Consider the following 25,261-nt stretch of genomic DNA (forward strand, 5'->3'; position numbering starts at 1 on the left):
ACTTTTTCGATATCGAAAATTTCGAAAAACCGAAAAAGTACGATAATTCATTACCAAAGACGGATAAAGCGATGAAACTTGGTAGGTGCGTTGACCTTATGACGCAAAATAGAAAATTAGTAAACTTTTGGACAATGGGCGTGGCACCGCCCACTTATAAAAGAAGGAAGTTTAAAAGTTTTGCAAGCTGTAATTTGGCAGTCGTTGAAGATATCATGATCAACTGTGGCAGGCACGTTACTCCTTTTATTGTATGTGTGCCAAATAAAAATTAGCAAAATCGGATGACGAATACGCCCACTTTTAAAAAAAATTTTTTTCAAAGTCAAATTTTAACAAAATATTTAATATCTTTACAGCATATAAGTAAATTATGTCAACATTCAACTCCAGTAATGATATGGTGCAACAAAATACAAATATAAAAGAAAATTTCAAAATGGGCGTGGCTCCGCCCTTTTCCATTTAAGTTGTCTAGAATACTTTTAAGGCCATAAGTCGAACAAAATTTACCTATCCTTGTGAAATTTGGCAGATGCATAGATTCAATGACGATTATTGTTTTCTGTGAAAATGGCTGAAATCGGTTGAAGCCACGCCCAGTTTTTTACACAGTTGACAGTCTGTCCTTCCGCTCGGCCGTTAACATGATAACATCAGCAAAAAATGGATATATCTTTACTAAACTTAGTTCACGTACTTATCTGAACTCACTTTATCTTGGTATAAAAAATGGCCGAAATCCGACTATGACCACGCCCACTTTTTCGATATCGAAAATTACGAAAAATAAAAAAAAAAATGCCATAATTCTGTACCAAATATGAAAAAAAGAGATAAAACATGGTAATTGGATTGGTTTATTGACGCAAAATATATCTCTAGAAAAAACTTTGGAAAATGGAAATGGAAGAAAATGAAAAAGTTATGCAGGGCTAAATCAAAAGCCCTTGGAATCATGGCAGGAATACCGTTCGTGGTATTACACATATAAATAAATTAGCGGTACCCGACAGATGATGTTCTGGGTAACCCTGGTCCGCATTTTGGTCGATATCTCGAAAACGCCTTCACATATACAACCAAGGGCCATTCCCTTTTAAAACCCTCATTAATACCTTTAATTTGATACCCAACAACACACATTCTAAAGTCACCCCTGGCCCACCTTTATGGCGATATCCTGAAATTGCGTCCACGTATAAAACTATGGCGCACTCACTTTTAAAATACTCTGTAATACCTTCCATTTGAAACCCATGTCATACAAACACATTCCAGGGTTACCATAGGTTCATTTTGCTAAATGGTGATTTTCTCTTATTTTGTCTCCAAAACTCTCAGCTGAGTATGTAGTGTTCGGTTACAACCAAACTTAGCCTTCGTTACTTGTTATTTCTAAGGGCGTTCAAGATGGCGGCGTTTGAGCGAGAAACTGCTTACATTCGCCACCTTCTATAATTCCATCGTGATATTTGATGAACTTTTTCATTGTTGATTTTGCTTTTATAAATTTTCTGAGAAATTAAAAATATTTTTTTTCTTGAATAGAGAATATTTTATTTCTTCAGAATGCTGAAAAGAATCTTACAAAAAAAAAAAATTTTAAATCATTTTGTACAACTACCCCTTAAGCTAACACGCACATGCAAATATTGTGGAAAGTATTAAAACAAATAATCTTGATTAAACATAAAAAAAGTTTTTTCTGGTAGGGTCGCCCTCTGGTACCGATTTGGCAAGCACTTAGTGTATATTCCGCCGTGTAGATCCCGTGCCGCCAATTATAGGGAAAACTAAAAGGAGCACGACCCAAATTGAAAGAGAAGTTCGATCTTAATTTCTTCCGAGATATATCGCGTCTTGTTTTCATTTTATTTTTTATTTGAAAAACATATTAAATGATATTTTGACCTAACCTAGTAGAATATAATATATATTATGCAACTGAATAAAAATATAAGTCCTATTCTTAAAAATGGTCGGAATTTGGTCATGTATAGGACATGCATCTCTGGAGTACCTAAGGAAGGATTATGTTATACATCTAACCTGGATAAATGTTCTAAGAAATTTCGGGCTTTCTTGTTACCATTTGGTGTATTGGAACCGAAATTTTTGTTCGGAAATTTGCTTATAGTTTTTTATTCCTATTTTCTTTTGATACCACCAATAAAAAATTCGATTCGATAAAAAATTGGATAAAAGTATAATTGCCGCTACAACAACAACCATATACAAGTATATTAGCATGTTAGTTATAACAGTAACTTATAAAATCTTAAAATACATTATCCAGATACGACTAATTTGTCGGGATTGTGTCTTGTCGGGATTCTGAAAGGCTGCAATAATAAGAGCACCCAGCATAAAACGATTCACGTCAGTCTTATATTTTAACAACCAAAATTTTTTTTTATTAATCCACTGATAAGCTATTGATATGCCTAAAGAACAAGAAATTAGACGCAAACAATTTATAGCGAAAGTCATGAAAGTATATAGTTTAAAGAAATGTTCTAAAATTATAACTTCCCAAGAGTTTCATCCGCTGGCACGATGAGTATAATTGCTTAACCCGTTCTTCAGTTTATCCTAAAGCATCGTTGACTAAAGACTTAAAAAAAAGTACATGTGGCGTTTTCAACATTCAACAAAGCTATTTCAAGTTACGGTGTTTTTGATATTACTTCGCTCATTTCAATGTATCAGCTACAATGGATTTAAATCACAAGCTTCTTCATATACCTGGGCGCGTGCATGACATATAATGGGAACGATTTAGATTCAGAAATAAAGAACGAGGAAGGTGAGTCGTAGTGTAAAATTTTTATTTTTTTTACAGACAATAAAGATGTACCAGAGGAAAAATGAAGTCAATAAGGAAATTAAAACATTTTTGCTATCTATAATTTGGGAAACATTGAAGTGCAGTCAAGTTTTTTGTCAGAGGACGGATACAAGTTGGAGTTTAGTATAGTTGGATACAGTGGCGTATCCAGGATTTTGCCAAGGGGGGCGGGGGGGGGGGGGGGGGGGGGGGGGAGCAATAATTTATTTTAAGTTAAATAGGAATTAAGACACACAGTAACTAGGATTATCATCTGGGTGTATTTCTTTATAAATAAGCAATACTTACCATCATATACATAAATACATGCATATACTTATGTAAAATCGTTTACTTCAAGGCAAATACTTGCATTATTTCAATTAAATTGTGTTATTATTCATTTATTTCAATTAAATTGAAAAGCTTTATTTTAAACTTTAATTCTGTTTGTTATAAAACGAAATTTAGTCTTCGCTCCTTAACAATCAATCTCTCAATAATGGATCAGGTTCACTTTCAGATGGGTTTTGTCTCGCTTAAAAAACTTTCTAATATCCATTTTTAGTTATTTTTCTCACTTTCACACGCTTTGATTATTTTAATGAGCAGCTCTATAATATGCGATAACTGAAAACATCACATTTGAATTTTTCAAGATTTGATAGAGCTACAAGGTTGTATTACAAAATAGGAGAATGCCAGATGTACTTGGTAACTTTTGAAAAGTGTGGTATCGTTATGTATCAAAAATCACGAATCTTAATTCATTACCAGTATTTACATCCAATAATCTTTTTTTGCTAAAATCACGTGCACTTTTGATTTAAAATATTTGAAAATTGTTGAAGTGATTATATCGTTGGTTCCATGGAAGACTATCTCAGTTAAATTGCGTCGAAGACTATCTCAGTTCGTTTTGGTTTTTAAAAACTAACACTTTTCGCGTTTTTGCTTATTTATTTACTTATTTTTGTATTATTTTATTTTGTTTATTTTTGTGTTAATTAATAATAAAATAAGATAAACTAAACAAAAATACAATAAAGTAAAATAATACAAAAATAAGTAGAATTAAAAAAAAAAAAAATACAAAATTAGAAAACAAGCGAAAGATGTCAGGTTTTCATAAATCAAAACAACCTCAGATAGTCTTCGACGCAAATAAGCGAACTGAGATAGTCTTCGTTGGGACCGACGATATGGAATATCATGAGTACTGTATACTCCATGACAAAATTAAACATTAATATTACTTTCCCACGTACGTTCTTATATAGGGATTTTCATTTTCTCTTGTATTTTTTGCTAAATCAGAAGGAAGATTGGTAATTTTAATATAAATTACGAAGTAAAATAAGAAGTTGAGCGACGAAGGTGGATCTATCCCCCAATCCCCCTGGATACGCCACCGGTTGGATAAGTATAGTGGAATAGTATCATGTCAGTTAGCATTTTTAACTCAGTATGGTACCAGTATTGTGATGATTTTTATGCTCAGCTTAGCAGAATTCACAGAGTATATTAATCTTGTACGCATAACGGTACCCCGGAACGGCGTAAAGTAATCGAAATAGATATAGACTTCCATATATCAAAATGATCTGGGAGAAAAAATAAATTAATTTCGCCATGTCAGTCGGCCCGTCTGTCTGTCCATGAACACGATAACTTCAGTAAATTTTGAGGTATCTTAATGAAATTTGGTACGTAAGTTCCTGGACACTCATCTCAGATCGCTATTTAAAATAAACGAAATCGGACTATAACCACGCCCACTTTTTCGGTATCGAAAATTTCGAAAAACCGAAAAAGTAATTCATAACCAAAGACGGATAAAGCGATGAAACTTGGTAGGTGGGTTGACCTTATGACGCAGAATAGAAAATTAGTAAAATTTTGGACAGTTGGCGTGGTACCGCCCACTTCTAATAAAAGGTAATTTCCAAGTTTTGCAAGCTGTAATTTGGCAGTCGTTAAAGATATCATGATGAAATTTGGCAGGATCGTTACCCCTATTACTGTATGTGTTCTAAATCAAAAATATCAAAATCGGATGACGAACACGCCCAATTTAAACAAAATTTTTAAAAGTGAAATTTTAACAAAAATTCAATATCTTTACAGTATATAAGTAAATTATGTCAAGATTAAACTTCAGTAATGATATGTTGCAACAAAATGCAAAAATAAAAACTTAGTTTGCTTACTTACCTGAACTATATTTATTTTGGTGTTAAAAATTGGAGAAATCCGACCAAGACCACGCCCACTTTTTTGATATCGAAAATTTCGAAAAATGAAAAAAATTCCAAAATCCTATACCAAATGAAGGATGAAACATGCTGATTGCATTGGTTTTTTGACGCATGATATAACTTTAGGAAAAACGTTGTAAAATGTAAATAACCACGCCCACTTTTTCGGTATCAAAAATTTCGAAGAACCGAAAAAGTGCGATAATTCATTACCAAAGACGGATAAAGCGATGAAACTTGGCAGGTGGGTTGACTTTTGATGCAGAATAGAAAATTAGTAAAATTTTGGACAGTGGGCGTTGCACCGCCCACTCAGCTTTAGGAAAACTTTGTAAAATGGGTGTGATACCTCCATATTAAGTAAAGGAAAATGAAAAAGTTCTGCAGGGCGAAATCAATAGCCCCTGGAATAATGGCGGGAATGCTGTTCGTGGTATTACATATATAAATAAATTAGGTTTACCTGACATATGATATTCTGGATCAACCTGGTCCACATTTTGGTCTGTATCTCGAAAACGCCTTCACATATACAACTAAGGCCACTCCCTATTAAAACTCTCATTAATGCCTTTAATTTGATACCCATATCTTACAAACACATTTTAGGGTCACCCCTGTTCCACCTTTACGGCGATATCTCGAAAAGCCGTCCACCTAAAGAACTAACGCCCACTCCCTTTTAAAACACTCTTTAATAACTTCCATTGTCGTTCAATGTCATACAAAGGCATTCCAGGGTTACCCTATGTTCATTTTCATACATGGTGATTTTCCCTTATTTTGTCTCCAAAGCTCTCAGCTGAGTATGCAATGTTCGGTCACACCCGGACTTAGTATTCCTTACTTGTTATTGCATACTAGCAACCCCCCCCCCCCCCCCCCCCCCCCCAGGCTTTGTTCTGACCAAAAATTGGTTTGCCTACATTTAAAAATGAAGCTTCGCTTCCCTTTTTCTTATAATTCTACCATCTATCTCCCAGCTAGTCACGGAATTATACGTTTAACTAATTTCTAGCAAATCGCGCTATAAACTGTTTTATTAAATGTAGGTCGGCCCCTGGTTTAATTTCCAGAATGAAAAATTTCTCAAATATTATATTTATTAAAGAGGTACCCCTGTCCTGAATTTGAAGCGAATCCCAATATAAATAAGGTTTTTGGAATAGATCGGTCCCTGTCCCACTTCCGGGAGAGAAAATTTTTTCAAATAAATATATGGCCAGGAAAGTACCCTTCACCAAATTTCAAGCGAATTGCACTATAAACTGTTTTATTTAGAATAGGTCCCCCTGATCCATCTCCCAGAATGGAAAGTTTCTCAAATATTAGTACCCCTGCACTGAATTTCAAACGAATCGCAATATAAATAAATTTATTTTGGAACAGGTCGGTCCGTCATATTCAGTGACTCAATTATATACATATTACATATATCGCAGAGTATTCGTGTGCAAAGAGCACACTGCGTTTGGTGTACGCAGCTTAGTAAGAATAAGAATTTATAAAAGTTTCCAAGTAATTGCGTACCGTAAATTTTATTTTTGCTATTACTAAATATTTAAAATAGTGCAGAATTACCCTGCCTTAGAGCGCTCTAACTATGAAATTTATAACAAAAATTTATAATAAGTGAATTCAGAATTATATGAAAATATTGTAGCATCATTGCATTTGCAAACTGGTGCAGTATATTTGCAAACAACACAAACAAAATATACCGACATGCATTTGCTACGCCATTGCAAAAACGCAACATCAAAAACCGTAGTTTGTTTTTAAAATATTAATCAACAAATCAACCGCTGTTAAAACCTACCAAAAAGTGCAAACAATTTTAAATGAAACAATTAAGGAAGCCTAAGTTCATGTGTAACCGAACATTACACACTCAGCTGAGAGCTTTGGAGACAAAATAAGGGAAAATGACCATAAAGCAAAATGAACCTAGGGTAACCCTGGAATGTGTTTGTATGAATTGGGTTTCAAATGGAAGGTATTAAAGAGTATTTTAAAAGGGAGTAGACCATAGTTTTATAGGTGGACCCCATTTCGGGATATCGCCATAAAGGTGGACCAGGGTGACTCTAGAATGTGTGTTGTACGATATGGGTATCAAATGAAAGGTGTAAATAAGTATTTTAAAAGGGAGTGGGCATTAGTTCTATAGCTGGACGCCTTTTCGAGATATCGCCATAAAGTGGGACCTGGGATGACTCCAGAATGTGTTTGTACGATATGGGCATCAATTGAAAGGTGCTAATAAGTACTTTAAAAGGGAGTGAGCCTTAGTTCTATAGTTTGACGCCTTTTCGAGATATCGCCATAAAGGTGGACCAGGGGTGACTCTAGAATGTATTTGTACGATATGGGTATCAAATTAATGAGGGTTTTAAAAGTGGCCGTTAGTTGTATATGTGAAGGCGTTTTCGAGATATCGACCAAAATGTGGACCAGGGTGACCCAGAACATCATCTGTCGGGTACCGCTAATTTATTTATATATGTAATACCACGAACAGTATCCCAAGGGCTTTTGATTTCGCCCTGTAGAACTTTTTCATTTTCTTCTACTTAACATGGTAGGTGTTTACAAAGTTTTTTCTAAAGTTATATTTTGCGTCAATAAACCAATCGAATTACAATGTTTCATCTCTTCTTTCATATCTGGTATAGAATTATGGCATTTTTTAATTTTTCGAAATTTTCGATATCGAAAAAGTGGCGCGGTCATAGTCGGATATTGCCCATTTTTAATACCAAGATACAGTGCGTTCAGGTAAGTACGTGAACTAAGTTTAGTCAAGATATATCGATTTTTGCTCAAGTTATCGTGTTTACAGCTGAGCGGAAGGGCATACTGTTGACTGTATATAAAAATTGGGTGTGGCGTCAACCGATTTCGCCCATTTTCACAGAAAAAAGTTATCGTCTTAGAAACTATGCCCTTACGAAATTTTTACACAAATTAAATGAAAAAGGGAGGAGCCACAGCCATTTTTAAATTTTCTTTTTTTTTGTATGTTGTTGCACTATATCATTACTGGAGTTGAATGTTGACAAAATTTACTTATAAACTGTAAAATATTAAATTTTTTGTTAAAATTTGACTTAAAAAAATTTTTTTTTGTAAAGTGGGCGTGGTCGTTCTCCGATTTTGCTAATTTTTATTAAGCACACATTTAGTAACAGGAGTAACGTTCCTGCCAAAATTCATCATGATATCTTCAACGACTGCCAAATTACAGCTTGCAAAACTTTTAGATTACCTTCTTTTAAAAGTAGACAGTGCCACGCCCATTGTCTAAAATTTTACTGATTTTCTATTCTGCGTCACATGGTCAACTCACCTACCAAATTTCAGCGCTTTTCCGTCTTTGATATTGAAATTTTTGATATCGAAAAAGTGGGGTGGTTATAATCCGATTTCGTTCATTTTAAGTAGCGATCTGAGGTGAGCGCCCAGGAACTTAAATACCAAATTTCATTAAGATACCTCAAAATTAAGTCAAGTTATCGTGTTTAGGGCGGACGGATAGACGGGCGGGCGGACGGACATGGCTAAATGAATTTCTTTTTTCGTCCAGATCATTTTGATATATAGAAGTCTATATCTATCTTGATTAATTTATGCCGTTACGGGGTACCGTAATGCGAATAAAATTAATATATTCTGTGAGCTCTGCTCAGCTGAGTATAAAAATAGTCAAATTTTAAGATCGTTATGTGTATTTTAATTTCATTACAAAAGATTTCGAAATTACTAATGAAAATGTTTATATATTTAAAATTTTTGTGTGAGCTGTGAAAGGAAAAGTTTTTATACTGCATAATCCTTCTCTGCATATCGATCCTGTTGTCATAGTCAACTAAGAAATCCACTCCCAATTTGACTTCATCAACGATCTCTGCCACAACGAATTTGTTTAGAACCATGACCCCCCAATTAAGACTTCACATACCACTTCTCCATGGACTTGGTTATACTCGCTCCAGGTAATGGCTTTACTCTCCTGTTGACCAAATCAGATCGGATCAAGGAATGAGATGCGCCCGTATCTACAGTCAGTACACGCTCCTTACTATCCACATTTCCTTTGACGGGGAGACTGCTCGATTCCTTTCAGTTTGCGAGATAGGCATCACACGGCATTCAATAGCTGGGGCAAGTTCTCGATCTTTACATTTGACTCGCTCTTGTTTATCTCCTCCAGCTTTGCGTTTACGACCAGCCAAGTTGGAACTACCATGACCGGTGCTGTAATGACGTGCAATGTGACTTGTGTTACCGCACTTGAAATACTTCATAACTCCGGCATTGTTTTGTTGTAACCCTTCAGTGCTTCCAAAATTGTGTCTACCCAATCTGGCCTTTCCACTTCCACGCGATGAGCTTTGTATGCGGGCTTACTCAAAAGTTACGCTGTTTCCTGAGTCAGTGAATGGGATACCGTTTCAGCAAATACTGGCTTTGGGTTCGCGTATGTGGCTCGCTTCGTTTCGACGTCCCGTATGCCGTTAACAAAGCTCTGAATCTTTACCCTTTCAGTGTATTCCACGGGTGCGTCCGCATTTGCAAGATGAGCCAATCTTTCAACATCCGAAGCAAACTCCTGTAATGTCTCGTTTGCTTTTTTGGTAACGGTTTCGCAACTCAATTTGGTATATGTTTTCTATGCTCGCTTCCATAACGTCTCTCGACAGCGGCCATCAACGTTTCATAGTTGTTCCGCTCTCCTTCGGGAATCGTCTGTAGGATTTCGGCTGCTGACCCCTTCAATGCCACGAATAGAGCAGCAACTTTATCTTCATAATTCAGTTGTTCATTGCTGACGTCTTCTCAAATTGAAGCTTGAATACGTCGAAAGGAACAGAGCCGTCAAAAGATGGAGTTTTTACCTTCGGATTGCTCGCTGGAACAGCTGGGCGATTTAGTTGTAACTGTTGCATAAGACCTTTCAACGCTTCTATCTCGGCATCAATTTTGTCCTCGAGTTATAAAATTTTTGCATCCTGCTCTTCCAATTTCGCAAAGAGCTGCGATGGTACCTGTTCCGAAATTTTTGTCGACATTCCAGATATACGTGCCTCTTGCGCTTCCAGTTGAGATGACATATATGTCTTCTGTTCTTCCAATTGAGATGACATTTGCGACGCCATTTCTGAAATGCGTGCCTCCTGTGACTCCAGCTGGGATGCCATTGTCGATGTTTGTACGGATAAAAAAGAAAAACGATATGGCCATAGTGACATCCTAACAAGGCTCGCCGATGTGGATTCGACAACAGATTACCTCTCAAAAACACTGATCTTCGACAGAAATTACAAGGTGCAGATACCCTCTAGAACGGATTGGTCGGCCGACAAAGTTGGCAGGGAGGGGGTCACCTCACTCTTCACTGTCGGATCCAAAATGGACTGCGACGTCGGCGCAGGTGTCTTCTCCAACCAACTAAATGTCGCAATCCCCGTCCGCCTTCCAAACACAGCCAACATCTTCCAAGCAGAGCTGCAAGGAATAGAGAGGGCCTGCATCTTCCTGCTGCAGAACCGGATAGACGGTGAGTTAGTCATATACTCCGACAGTCAAGCGGCGCTAAAAGCGCTAGAATCACCGTACACATCCTCAAAGGCCGCCGACAACTGTAAGAGGGTGCTACGTGAAGCAGCTAATCAGGAAACTATCACACTCAGCTGGGTATCCGGCCACAGGAACATTGACGGCAACGAAAAAGCGGATGAAATAGCAAAGGCGGGAGCATCGTTAGACGTCACAGAAGCAGTCGCGGTGCATCGACCACCCACATCAATTAAAAGAGACATTCTCCCCTATCCTAGGAAAATAGCAATCCGTGATTGGTACTATACGGACACCTGTAGAACCACCAAACTAATCTGGCCAGTGTACAACGAGAAAAGAACCGATGATCTACTAAATAGGTCTAGGCAGGAAATACCCAGAATCACGACCACTATTACAGGGCACTGGCCGTTTGGGCCGCCCGCGAGTAGAATGGGTATCCCCTACAATGAGAGGTGTAGGAGCTGTAGACAGGAGAGTGCCGAGGAATCGGTTACCCACTTCCTCTGCGAGTGCCCAGCCCTTGCGAACTTTCGGTCCCGAACTCTAGACAACTATGTGTTTCCCGACTTAAGGGCGGTATCAAACTGTCGCATCAAGGACATCAGTAAGTTTATAGTTTTAACCAAGTGGTTTGAGTAAAGCAACACAGGAACACGGTACATCAGCTAACATATAATTGGTTCCAGGAGAAAGTGCATCAAAATGGCGCCTAGAGCGCTACTTGGGCACGGCTCCATAGCCGGGCAGTACAGCAACCAACCATCCAACGGATATTGTGCCCGTCACTGTCTGCGGTGTTTCGTTTTTTTCTTCCATTTTTGTTGTTGTTTTGTCGCTATCAACATGAAAGACATGCTCCTCAGCATTGATGATTACTTCAAATACCATAGCTACACTTAGTCGTTTTTGTAGCTGGGATTTTCCAACTCCTCCTTCAGTTGCTGGATCGTCAATTCACTCAAATTTGCCATGTCCAAGTTGTATTCCCAATCTTCGGAATTTATTCAACAATTCCTCTTTTGACACAAATTGTCACGAATTTAGTGCAAATCCTCTTATTTGCAACCTTATGCTAAGTTCGAATCACTAAACTGTTGAATAAATAACTCCCATATTTAATAATGCAAAATAGCCTTTATTAAAGTACTTCACAACACTTTTTTTTTATTTTTTTAATAAATAACTCTACTATTGCTCGACAGATAGCGTGCTTAATCAAAACTGATTCCGCGCCTCTACTGTTGGTGCTTTTGTACTCTGTGATTTCCTCATTGCATCTTCTAGGCGCTTCCATTCTAGAATCTACTAGTTGGTTATCTGTTATAATTATAACTACAAATGTACGTGTATAGCTCTCATATGCGCGTGTGTTTGTGAGCGACACTTCCACAATTATAATTGCATATCTCAGATAAGATATCTGCATGTGTTTGTGCGTTGCTTTTCCGCTGCGTGTACGTACATATGTGTAGACATAATGAATGATTCGTTTATGTAGATACATAATGATTGATTTTGGATGCGCATACAACGCTCTGCTTAGCATCGGCTTAGAGATGGCGTACCCCTTAGTGTTGCTAATATTCTCAACAATATATAAAAACTTGCAGGAAACTAAAGGGATGATACCAATAAGCATTATCAAGCGAGGAGTTACTGAGACTAAACAGAGATATCCATGAAAGTGAGGTATGTTAATAGCATAATCTTCACATGTTATTGTTTTATTCCCATAATTTCACTGATAATAGGTTCCTTTATATGTTAGAGAATGAGTTCGTGGAGTACGTAAAACAACAATGTAATGAATTTAAATATGTATATTGGGCAATTTTGGTAAAACAGTTTTAATAACAACAAATTAGTACGTAAGTGAATATATTTGAGTAAGCAGATTCCAATGGAACTAAGCAGCTAAATGGCGTGATGCTTCTTAAATGTATAATCATACGATGTACTTGTAGGTAATAGGTAATGAGCAATGTACTTTAATATAAAAATTTGAGTTTTGAAGCTGATCTGACTGAATAAAGACTTGTTGTTTAAAATCTCTCAGTTTACCTATTTTGATTTATCTGGCGCAGTCGTCGCGTTTTAAACAAAGCGTTGCTAACAAAGGCATTAAAAAAATACAAATATTTTAGTGCTGCAGACATAACGTAAAGTGTTTAAGAAAAGAACCTATCATTATTAGAAAAATTATTAAAAAAAATTTTTTAAGTTAAACGGTTTTATTGAAAACAATACTTACATGAAGTAATAATAATACTAAAAGCTACAAAATAATTAGGTAGGTCCTGGGTACAAGTCATCATACGCCTCTAGGGCGTTGATCAGAAAATTAAATAAAAGCGTTGGGCGCGTGCAATTTCTAAAAATGTGAGGAGTAGAAAACCTTATTAAGGTTCATTTGGTCTAATATATGACTATAAATAGAAATTTGATGCGTCCAACGCTTTTGTTTAATTGTCTGATCAACGCCCTAGATTGGTGAGGAGTGTGATAACTAGTACCTAGGACCTACCTAATTATTTTTTTGCTTTTAGTATTATTATTACTTCATTGTACCGCCAACTAATCAACAGGAGCAACAGGAGAGCACTATGAGAGTTTCGCCTATTATTTAATTAGTTTAGTATATTGCTCTTTGTGTAAAAATTTGTTTACCATTACTGTATATTTTTTGATGTTTACTTTTTCGGTTCTATTGCCTTCTTGTACTTATGTTTAATATTGTAAAATTAGTCGACAAGCTACACCCAAGAGAGTAAGTTTATAAATAGGTTTTTATATGTGTTATGATTTTAATGTTTCATGTTTGTTTTTTACAGTCTTGAGAATGACTTCCAAGAGATTGAGCTTCTCTTCCAATTTGCTTCGTATTACTTTTTAGATTTTGGTACGAATTGACGGAACGCGACCTACACATATTATGCCGACTCCGCACGACATCTGCTGTTTACTGTGTCGATCCAGAAATAAGTAGCTCCCAGATCACTACAGTGTCATTTAGGCGGAAAATATAGCCGATAATATAGCAGCAAAAACTGTGAAGGAAACATGCTTAAGCTTCAGGCAATAATCTCGAAGAGTATTACATCAACAAGTGTCGGGGAACGCAAAAAAGCATTGAACAGACTTCGGCGAGGCCGGACCATACAACTGTTCTGGGTTCCCCGTCATAAAAGGATAGAAGGTAACGAAAATGCCGGCGAGTTGGTATGGGAGGGTGCCGCACGCTATAAATCGACGGTAGACATCCCATACGTTTGGGAGAAATCAAAAGGAGACAGGAGTTGCGTATTAAACATAAAGCAATAATAGCGTAGACAGAAGTTTAGAGAAGAATTAAGGCTCACGATGGGCATACTATATGGACACTACCTTCTGGTGTCACATGATTATAAGATAGACATTCTCAGTAGCAACAGATGTAGGAAGTGCGAGCTGTAGGAAAACATAGTTGAGCACGTACTGTGTTTTGTGTCCTGCGCTCGTGACATTAAGGCTCCAGCTACTGAACGGAGTTATTCCATTAAAATAAGTCCCGCTGCCTAATAGGGGATTATCCGTTTGGTCGCCAAACAAATTCTGGTAACACTATGGACGCATTCAGTCTATGTAACGTCTTTATTGATCGGCCAGTTCATCCGAACCTAATCGTACGGCATCTGTATCAAAGCAGATGAATTTGCGCTGAAAAGCTTTTCATGGGAGAAATACACTCGGAGTATTCGCAAAGCCATTGCTGAGCGGCAACCCAACTTTGAAAATACATATATATCTAATTAAAAAATTGTTTTCTAAAGATTTTGACGTTGCTTTTCCTTGGCCTTGAGCATATGATCTGAAGTATGGTAAGCGTAGTATGCACCCTCATACCATGGAGGTCACTGATTTTTTACTTCTTTTATTTTAGGAAAGTCTCATGTTTGCCCACGAATTTTATTATTACAAAATTGTTGAATCGTGCAATGGATTTTAGAGTAACTTTCCGTGGAGCTTGAATCACGAAATAATGTGTCAGCATCATTTACTCCCACCTCGGTGTAAACTCATTAGGCGTTCACCTATCGCACAGAGTTGCACAGCCTTACTAAATACTTAAAATATTAAACGTGGTTCAGAGAGGCCAACGGGAGTGCTACACACCTGATAAAAAGAACAAGGGAGCAGGTATTTTGAAATGTTGTACGACAGGGGCGAGTCTCGCGGTACTTTTTTAAGATACCTCACAATTGGCTAAGAGCACGAAAATAAAAAAACAATTTTTCACAAATCCTTTTGAAATAATATAGAGGAATTTTTATTTCGATGTTCTAACTAAAGTCATTGTAGCCATTGTAATTGTTAATCTAGTAACTTCTACTAGGCGCTATACCAATTTATTAAAAAACTGGCGTACCCGGCAGACGTTGTCCTGTCCTATATTTGAAAAGTGGACTTTTCTTCCTTCTATAACTCTTCATATCATCGAACATACTACAAATTTACAACTTTTTCTTATTCTTGTCCTTTCCTTATACCATTTATCTTCACTCTAATTATCTCTCTCACTCCCAAACCCATTTCCATTCCCACTCTTAATAATTCTTCCACTTTCTCCACCTAAATAACCATATATGAGGAATCTATATACCAAATATCGGAAACTCCCTTCAAAAAATTATGGAAACATTGAGGCCTCTACCTCTTCCACCTAAATTAACTAGTATATGGAATCTATATACCAAATATTGGACACCTCTTGAAATATTATGGAGATATCGCGGAGTTACACCTTTGTGCCACCGCCCTCTACTTCTCCCACCTAAATTATTCCATATATAGAATCTATTTATTGAATCTACATACATAATTACGGAGATATAGCAAATTTAAATTTTTGTTTAACTTCTACTCCGACTTCAACTCCCACTTTTAGTTCCACCCTCACTCCTTCCTCTCCCACCAAAACAACCTCATATACGAAATACATATAGACTGAGGCTCCGTGAAGGGTAACCCCAAAAACCAAAGTTAACAATTTTCGGGTTGTTTAGAGGTCATTTTTGGGCTAGTTCTGGATTACAACTGAACTATTATTTTTGGAATAATATAGGGGAAATTTCGTGATTATATTATGACTTTTCTGGATGCTTTCAGGGATAAATTTGAAACTATTTGGGCCAGAATTATTTCGGAGCTATTTCTAGATTTCTTCAAGACTGTTTTGGCATTGTGCTAAGAATTGTTTCAGGACTATTTATAGATTACTTAAGTACTATTTCTGGATTATTATTGGAACTTTTCTGGGACTATTACAAAATTTTCTAGGACTACTTCGGAACCGTATATAGTGTGTTCTGGACTGTTTTTGTAAAAATATCGTCGAAACTCGAAAATATTTCAGTACTGTTTCGCGAATCACATTAGAAAGACTGCTACTTTTAAATATTATTTTCCGGACTGTCTCGGTACTGTTTTCAAGATCAAATCGTGGTATATGGCTATAATTTTGTTGTATATTTTACGTGCAGACTGGATCACGGCTATAGGCTAGTTTTCTAAAAGTTGAAATAAATGATTAAGAAAAGTTTACTAGGTCCGTTGTTATTTAGGTTTAGAATCGCCCTTTGCCGACTTAGGCTGGATTTTTCAATGCAGGTTTAAACTCTAATTAAAGCTGTCTATAGTTTAATCTTGTTACCTCGGCCTCGGAAGTCCTTAGGTGATATTTGAGCACTTCTACCAGCTTAAAATTGTATATTAGTGATACACCAAACGTGATGCATTTCAAACTTGTCTATTTTATTTAAATATTATACATAAACTTCACACAATTTTTATAACCTGGAACTTCTAATATCTATTCCTGGTGAATATTGATCCGGTGGCATCGCGTATTGGCTTGGAGGCATGGCGTATGCTGGTATGATGTAATGGATTGGCTGTACTGCAGTCGGTGGTGGATTAGGTTCTCCATGCAATATCCTGCCCAAAATTGCTATAAAGTCAAAAAAAGCCTTGCAATGTTTTATGCGTTCGTGTTGGCGGTGCGGTATGGCTTGGACGCACAGCAATGAGTACAAGAACAGAAATACTGTAAAATATTTTATTTGTTGACACATTTTACTTCTATCATTTCTGATTCGTTCGAAGTTGGATCTTCACTAAATTTTGTATAAAAAATATACCACTTTTTATACTCAGCAATTTCGTTGAAGGTTGAAGGTTATCAACAAACAAATGCTTTTTAATGATTAGTATTCCGGGAAATTTCTCTTTTCAGCCGAAAATATGAACCCAACGTTCTAATTAAACTTTATAATAATAATAACCGCAAAACATTTAAAAGGTTAAATTTGTTAATTTTTATCAGTTTTGTTTTGTATTAAAGTTGTCAATTAAACCTGCTTTATTATAAGTTTAATCACAAAAGGTTAAATTTTAATTATATAAAGGAATCACGATTGACGTGGACTTCCTTATATGAATATTATCAGCACCGAACAAGGTTTTTATTTAGCCAGCATTGGATTAACTGCAAACAATTTAATACTTTGCCTTCAGTCAGAAAAGTTTATCGATATCGGGAATTTCGAAAAATGGAAAACATGTGATTATTCATTATCAAATACCGATCAAGTGATGAAACTTGGCTGGTGAATTCACTCTTAAACGTTAAATATAAACACAGTAAAATTTTTGAAAATAGGCATGGCACCGCCCACATGTATTAGAACAAGTTTTAGAAGTTTTGTACATAAATCAAAAGATACTGATCATATTTTGCAATTTATCTGAAGTACAGTTTCTGGTATTATAACTAGAATTGCATGAAGGTCGTAAAAAATTTCACAAATAGCTTTAGTTTATGATAGAACGCCGTGAGTGCGAGGAGCTTCAATCCGGTGGATGACGGAAGGTTTAAATACCGGGACAGATTCCTGCAGGAATGGTAATGGCGACATTGTAACTGACGTTCAGAGTGTGATTAATTTGTGGAGGGAAAAGTTCGATACCCCAATTTCCGATGTTGGAAAAGACCTTCCGGCACCTGAATATGACGAAGTGAGAATGGCAATGTCCCGGCTAAAAATCACAATGCACCAAGCTTTGATGGATTACCCGCCGACCTGTTCAAACACGGAGGCGAAGAGTTGGTAAAGAGCATGCAGCAACACCTATGCAAATATGGTCGGATGAGCGCATGCCTCTAGATCCACAAGAAAGGCGATCCTGCAAACCACTCCAATTACCGCTGAATCAGCCTGTTTAATATGGCATATAAGGTTCTTTCTAGGTTACTGTGTGAAAGACTGAAGGTCAAAGTCAATAAACTGATTTGACATTCAGATCTGGTTAAATTCTATCGACCAGATCTTCGCGATGCGCAGGATCTTGGAGAAAACTCACGATGAGGAAATCGGTACTCACAATCTTTTTGTGGACTTCAAAGCAGCCTTTGATAGCATGAAAAGAAGTTGATTGTATGCTTTTATCTCTGCATTTAAGTTCCCTGCAAAGTTAATAGGACTCTGCCAAATCAAGTGGAGCAACACCACCAGCTCCGTAGGGGTTCAAGGGGTTGATAAGCGCAATTAATAGCTTCCGCAACCCAATTGTCAATCACACGTACGCGAGGCAAATACTGATATTAATATACATTTGTAATATATATATTTAGCAGACGAGGCTCTAGCAAAAGTTCCTCATGGAACTAAGCGGTGGAAGACGGATGTCCTAGAAGGTTCAATGTGGTCATATGAAAGCGCTCCCGAGATGGTCGAATTAGTACCTTATTGGTGCTTGTAACCGGAACGTACATGATCCATATCCGGCTAAAGATCAACGGCATCGAAAACACTCCCAAAACTTTCGAACCTCTCCGAGCCCTTCGAAACTAAACAAGGGTTTAGACAAAGCAACTCCCTTTCATGCGATTGCTTTCACATACTACAGGAGAAGATAATTATAGCAGCGGAACTAAATCGTGATAGTAAAATCTATTATAAGTGCGTAAAATTAGTGGCGTATACTGATAATCATATCAATATTGACAGAGATGGGAGTCAATATTGATATTATTGAAGACTGCAACTGCCTTGATGCTAAAAATTGGCGTCAGTTATCGTGAAACAGTAGTAGCTAGCTTGACTTGTTGCAAAAATCGCTTAGGCGGTTAAGCATCAATTAATGATGAATTAATGATTTTTAAAAATATTGTAACGATTTTACTGCAATTCGTCTTATTTGAAACCTTCTGCTAACGTTCGAATCACTAAACTGTTGAATAAATAACTCCACTTTTCAATAATGCAAAATGGCCTTTATTAAAGTACTTTAACAATAACACTTCTATTGCTCACCAGATAGCGTCTTAAATCAAACTGAATTGTCGCGCCTCTACTGTTGCCGTCTTTTATACTCTGTGATTCCTCGTTGCATACTTCTAGGCTTTTCTATTCTAGAATTTACTAGTTAGTTATCAGCTATACAATTACTCAGCTGTAACTACAGATGCATGATTTTATAGCTTCTCTCAAACTTGTGTGTGTATGTGTGAGCGACACTTGCACAACCATTGCATACCTTCGGAAGTATCTCAGATTTATGCATGTGGTTGTGCGTTGCTTCTCCGCTGCGTGTACGTACATATGTGTAGACATAATGATTGAATTATTGATATGCATACAAGTTACTGCTTAGCATCGGCTTAGAGATGATAGTATCCCTTAGTGCTGCTAATATTCGCTACACTGCGTCCGAATGAACCACCCTTCTGTTTCGTGATTTCCCAATTGTTTGTATGCGGTATATGACATCACTGATCCTCTTCATAACTCTGTACGGGCCTTCCCAACTGCACCAAAATTTCGGATGAAACACCTTTCCGCCGGTCAGTGTTATATAGCAGTACCAAATCTCCCTAGCGGAAACCTTCCGAACTGTGTTTCATCTTACTACTCATTACCCTGGGCCTCTCCCTCACACTCTGTTGTTTGGCCAATGAACTACTCCGTAGAGCTTGCGCTTGACGGATTGGCTTCGCATAATCAGTATCGTTCCCACGTTTCACAACAGTAGTGCGCTCCGGCTTGAAACTACCTTCGTATTCTTTCTGGGAAATTCGTTCCTTCATTTTTGTGCGTCCTTTTGGTTTTGCCAATGCCAGTGTTTCTCTCACAGGTACTTTTGAATTCGTTTTATTTGGCCCATTCGATCCATCAACCTTTGCTTTTGTCTTTCGTGGTCTTTTTCGAGTCTTCTCCACCAGTACTTGATTACTACTGAACCCTTTCTCCAAACTGAAGTTAGGTGATATATCCTGGTTCTTATAATATGCTGATAATAATATTAATATTGACGGAGATGGGAGTCAATATTGATATTATTGAAGACTGCAACTGCCTTCATGCTCAAAATTGGCGTCAGTTATCGTGAAACAGTAGTAGCTAGCTTGACTTGTTGCAAAAATCGCTTAGGCGGTTAAGCGCCAATTAATGATGAATTAATGATTTTTAAAAATATTGTAACGATTTTACTGCAATTCCTCTTATTTGCAACCTTCTGCTAACGTTCGAATCACTAAACTGTTGAATAAATAACTCCACTTTTCAATAATGCAAAATGGCCTTTATTAAAGTACTTCAACAATAACACTACTATTGCTCACCAGATAGCAGTGTTATTGCAAACTGAATTGTCGCGCCTCTACTGTTGCCGCCTTTTATACTCTGTGATTCCTCGTTGCATACTTCTAGGCTTTTCTATTCAAGAATTTACTAGTTAGTTATCAGCTATAAAATTACTCAGCTGTAACTACAGATGCATGATTTTATAGCTTCTCTCAAATTTGTGTGTGTATGTGTGAGCGAAACTTGCACAACCATTGCATACTTTCGGAAGTATCTCAGATTTATGCATGTTGTTGTGCGTTGCTTCTCCGCTGCGTGTACGTACATATGTGTAGATATAATGATTGAATTATTGATATGCATACAAGTCACTGCTTAGCATCTGCTTAGAGATGATAGTATCCCTTAGTGCTGCTAATATTCGCTACACTGCCCTCCACCTAAGTCTCATCGTCCCGATCAGACAAATCTCTCGATATATCTAACCTAGCTCCCTAGCGGAAACCTTCCGAACTGTGTTTCATCTTACTACTCATTACCCTGGGCCTTTCCCTCACACTCTGTTGTTTGGCCAATGAACTACTCCGTAGAGCTTGCGTTTGACGGATTGGCTTCGCATAATCAGTATCGTTCCCACGTTTCACAACAGTAGTGCGCTCCGGCTTGAAACTACCCTCGCATTCTTTCTTGGAAATTCGTTCCTTCATTTTTGTGCGTCCTTTTGGTTTTGTCAATGCCACTGTTTCTCTCGCAGGTACTTTTGAATTCGGTTTATTTGGCCCATTCGATCCATTAACCTTTACTCTCCTGTTGACCAATTCCGATCGAATCAAGGAATGAGATGCGCCCGTATCTACAGTCAGTACATGTTTTTTTCCATCCACATTCCCTCTGAAGGTAAGACTACTTGATTTGCTTCCAATTTGCGACACAGATATCACAGGACATTCAATAGATGGCGCAAGTTTTCGATCTTTACATCTGACTCGCTCTTGCTTATCTCCTCCAGCTTTGCGTTTACGGCCACCCAAGTTGGAACTACCAGGACCGGGGCTGCAATTACGAGCAATGTGCCCTGGCTTTCCACACTTAAACCATTTGGTTGCACCATTATTCTTCTGTGGTGTTCCTTCTAAAGCTTCCAAAATTCCGTATACCCACTCTGGCCTTTCTACTTCCACACGGCGTGCTTTGAAAACTGGCTTACACAGAAGCGACGCTGTTTCCTGAATCAGAGCATGCAATACCATTTCTGCGAATGTGGGTTTTGGGTTTCCATATGTCGCTCGCTCCGTTTCTACATCCCGTATGCCATTTATAAAACTCTGGATTTTTACCCTCTCGGTGTACTCCACGGGTGCGTCCGCATTTGCAAAATGTGCCAACCTTTCAACATCCGAAGCAAACTCTTGCAAAGTCTCATTACCTTTTTGGTAGCGGTTTTGCAATTCTATTTGGTAGATCTGTTTCCTGTGTTCGCTTCCGTACCTTCGTTCTACAGAAGCCATCAATGCTTCATAGCTGTTACGTCGTACTCTGGGATGGTCTGTAAGATCTCAGCAGCTGGTCCTTTTAAAGCCACGAACAGTGCAGCAACTGTATTTTCGGCATTCCAGTTGTTCGCTGCCGACGTCTTCTCAAATTGGAGCTTAAATACCTGGAAAGGAACAGAACCATCAAACTTTGGGGATTTTACCTTGAGATTAGAAGTTGAAGTTATTGGACGGTCCAATTGTAACTCCTGAATACGATCTTTTAAAGCATCTACCTCGTCCTCCATTTTATCTTGTCGACCACTGAACCCTTCCTGAAACTGCGTTAGTTTCTCTTCCATACGCGCTTCCAGTTTTGCAGAGATCTGCGATGATACCTGTGCTGAAATTTGTGTCGACATTTCTGATATACGTGCCTCTTGTGCTTAGATTTTAGATGCTATTTCTTTCCTTCTTTCTATTCTCTTTTGCTCTTACAGTTGTGATGACATATTTGTGGATATTTGTGACGACATTTCTGAAATGCGTGCCTCCTGTGCTTCCATCTTGGATGTTAAACGTGTCTCCTGTGATTCTAATTGTGATGACATTAGTGACGAGATTTGGTTCAACACTGCTAGTATCGCGTTAGTGTCAACACTTGCCAATGGATTCGGAGTCTCTATCTTCTCTTCCACTTTAGTCGCTAGCTCTTCCACATCAGGATAAAAGAAATACTCGTCTACTTTAATTCCTTCCAACTCTAATACCTCTCGTAGCCGTGCTTGAAGTTCGATCCTATTGCCGGTTGTATTCAATCCGCGGTTCTCCAACTCCTTATTCAGTTGCTGGATCCTTAATTCACTCAACTTCGCCATGTCCTTGTTGTGCTCTGCAACTCTGGAATTTATTCAACAATTCCTCTTCTGACACCAATCGTAACGATTTTAATGCAATTCCCCTTATTTGCAACCTTCTGCTAACGTTCGAATCACTGAACTGTTGAATAAATAGCCCCATTCAATAATGCAAAATGGCCTTTATTTAAGTACTTCAACAATAACACTACTATTGCTCGCCAGATAGCGTCTTAAATCAAACTAAATTGTCGCGCTTTTCTGTTGCCGCATTTTATACTCTGTGATTCCTCGTTGCATACTTCTAGGCTTTTCTATTCTAGAATTTACTAGTTAGTTTCAGCTATAAAATTACTCAGCTGTAACTACAGATGCATGATTTTATAGCTTCTCTCAAACCCCATGCGCTTGTATGTGTGCGACACTTGCACAACCATTGCATACTTTCGGGTGTATCTCAGATTTATGCATGTGGTTGTGCGTTGTTTCTCCGCTGCGTGTACGCACATATGTGTATACATAATGATTGAATTATTGATGTACACACAAGTCACGGCTTATCATCGGCTTAAAGATGATAGTATCCCTTAGTGCTGCTAATATTCGTTACAATATATTATCTATTCTTCATTTTCCCCTAAATATATTCGAAGTTTCCAGTGTGTAGCTCAATGACAAGTCTCTTCAAAATTTATCTCTAGATTCCCCCTCCCTTTCCGTATTACGTTTCTAAATATCACGATCTGTGCGCCTCCTACAGGAGCTCTTTGTGAAAGGAACTGCTGTTGGTACTACAATGAGATGTTTCTTACAACCTGATCGCAAAACTCTCTCAGTTGATAAGAAACTTCTCATTACCTCGCCACAGGATCCATCTATCGGAACTTTCACAATGATGTAATCTCACTAGATCCTCAACTAGGTACTAGACGCACAGTTTTCCTTAATATATCTGTGCTGTTTTGCAATACCCGCTTAAGTCTGTTATTTTAGTTTGCCTCACATTTATGTTTGAGATTTTATCGGTAATTTTAAAAAATTCAAAATATTTGTGAATGAGATAGATTAAAATAAGGCTAATAAAATCCACAAATACTTTTTTTAAACAAATGAGTGGATTATTCCGCTGGAAGGTCCAGGTGGGAAAACGATTTAAATTCCCTTGTTGTAACCAATTGACGCCAATTAACGCAAAGAAGTAGCGACTGCCGCGCCTTTTTGAACAGCCAAAGTGTGAAGGACATGTGGGACCCTTTCGAAACTAAACGAGGTTTCACACGATTGTGACCCACTATCGCGCGTTTTCTTTATTTTCATGATGGAGAAAATTACGCTAATTAGAGAACTTAACCGCTCTCGAGAAATATTCCATAAAAGCGTGCAATAATAAGCGACGTAATTGATAACATCCGCGCCGTAAGTTCTGCTTACTCCAAACTGGAAAAAGGTGCAAGAAAGATGGGTTTGATGGTGAATGAGGGCAACGCGAAGTATCGGCTGTCATCGCGTTGACTACAGAAGTATTGATCTAGACAACGTCAAATTTATAAGATCATCTTTTTAAACCTTAATATTACAGATCAATAAAACCAAATATTTTGTTTAATTTGGCCTCTGTTATTGATTCGGTAGCTGTTGGAACATAATCTTTCGTTTTGGTTATTACCTCATCTTGCATATTATCCAGATACTCAAGAATACATCTATCATAAACTTCTATTTATTACTATTTTTTTAGTGAAAAAGTGGTAGCGCGCTTCGCCTACCACATTGAAGACGGTGAGATCTAGTCCCTAGCAAAGCAACTTTAAATATTTAGAAATTCGATTTTTCAAATAGCAAAAAGTTTTTCAAGTGGGGTCGCGCTCTGGCAGCGATTCGGCAAGCACTCGTCGTATATTCATGCCATGTAGGGATCTACCGCTAATTTATAGGAAAAACTAAAAGGAGCACGACACAAAGAAAAAAGGAGCTCATTCCTAATTTCTTCGGAGGTATATCGCGTGTTTTTATTTTTTTTTTGTTATTTAAAGAACACATTCAATCTTTATAAGATCTCTGTGGAAGGAAGAGTTTGACCTGACCTAACAGAATGTATGCCGCTGGGTAAAAATATAAGTCCTATCCATAAGAATGATAGGAATTTGGTCATGCCCTATTTTGCATTCCTGGATTATGTAAGGAAGGATTGTGTTACACATCTAACCTCGATAAATGTTCTAAGAAATTTCGGGCTTTCTTTTTATCCAGTTGGCATACTGGAACCGAAATTTTTTTTCGGAAATTTGCTGATAGTTTTTTATTCCTATTTTATTTTGATAGAACGATTAAAAAATCCAGAACAGTAGCCAATTTGGTAAATGTGTCTTTGTCGCTATAACAACAACCGCATACAAGTTTGTTAGCATGTTATTTATTTATTTATTTATTTATTAGTCTACAAATTTAACAATTAATCAGACTAAAGAAAGTATAGTATAAAGAACAAGCAAAAGGCTTGGCAACTTAAATATATGATAATTACAAAAATATACTGTATACTTATGTATTAAATCATTCAAATGCAAAGACACACAGAGGTATAGGGGGTTACACCTTACATAGTTAAGGTAGTAAGTAGGTAATTTTTAATCCTGAAAAT

The 25,261-nt window shown here is 37.4% G+C and overlaps 1 protein-coding gene across 3 annotated transcripts in view; it reads left to right on the plus strand.

Annotated features, from left to right (window-relative positions):
- Positions 1-1,778: 1,778 nt before the first annotated feature.
- The window catches only part of LOC137251373 (uncharacterized), a 61,015-nt gene continuing 37,532 nt past the window's right edge, over positions 1,779-25,261 (plus strand). The window contains exons 1-2 of one of the 3 annotated variants that reach the window (XM_067785820.1): positions 1,779-1,828; positions 2,590-2,809. The gene's annotated coding sequence lies outside the window, so the exon portion shown is untranslated. Of the gene's footprint in view, positions 1,829-2,541; positions 2,810-25,261 lie in introns of those variants that run through there. The other 2 variants (XM_067785818.1, XR_010953237.1) reach the window with 2 other exon arrangements.

This window comes from Eurosta solidaginis, chromosome 4 (genome assembly GCF_040869045.1).
Source record: "Eurosta solidaginis isolate ZX-2024a chromosome 4, ASM4086904v1, whole genome shotgun sequence".
NCBI lineage: Eukaryota > Metazoa > Arthropoda > Insecta > Diptera > Tephritidae > Eurosta > Eurosta solidaginis.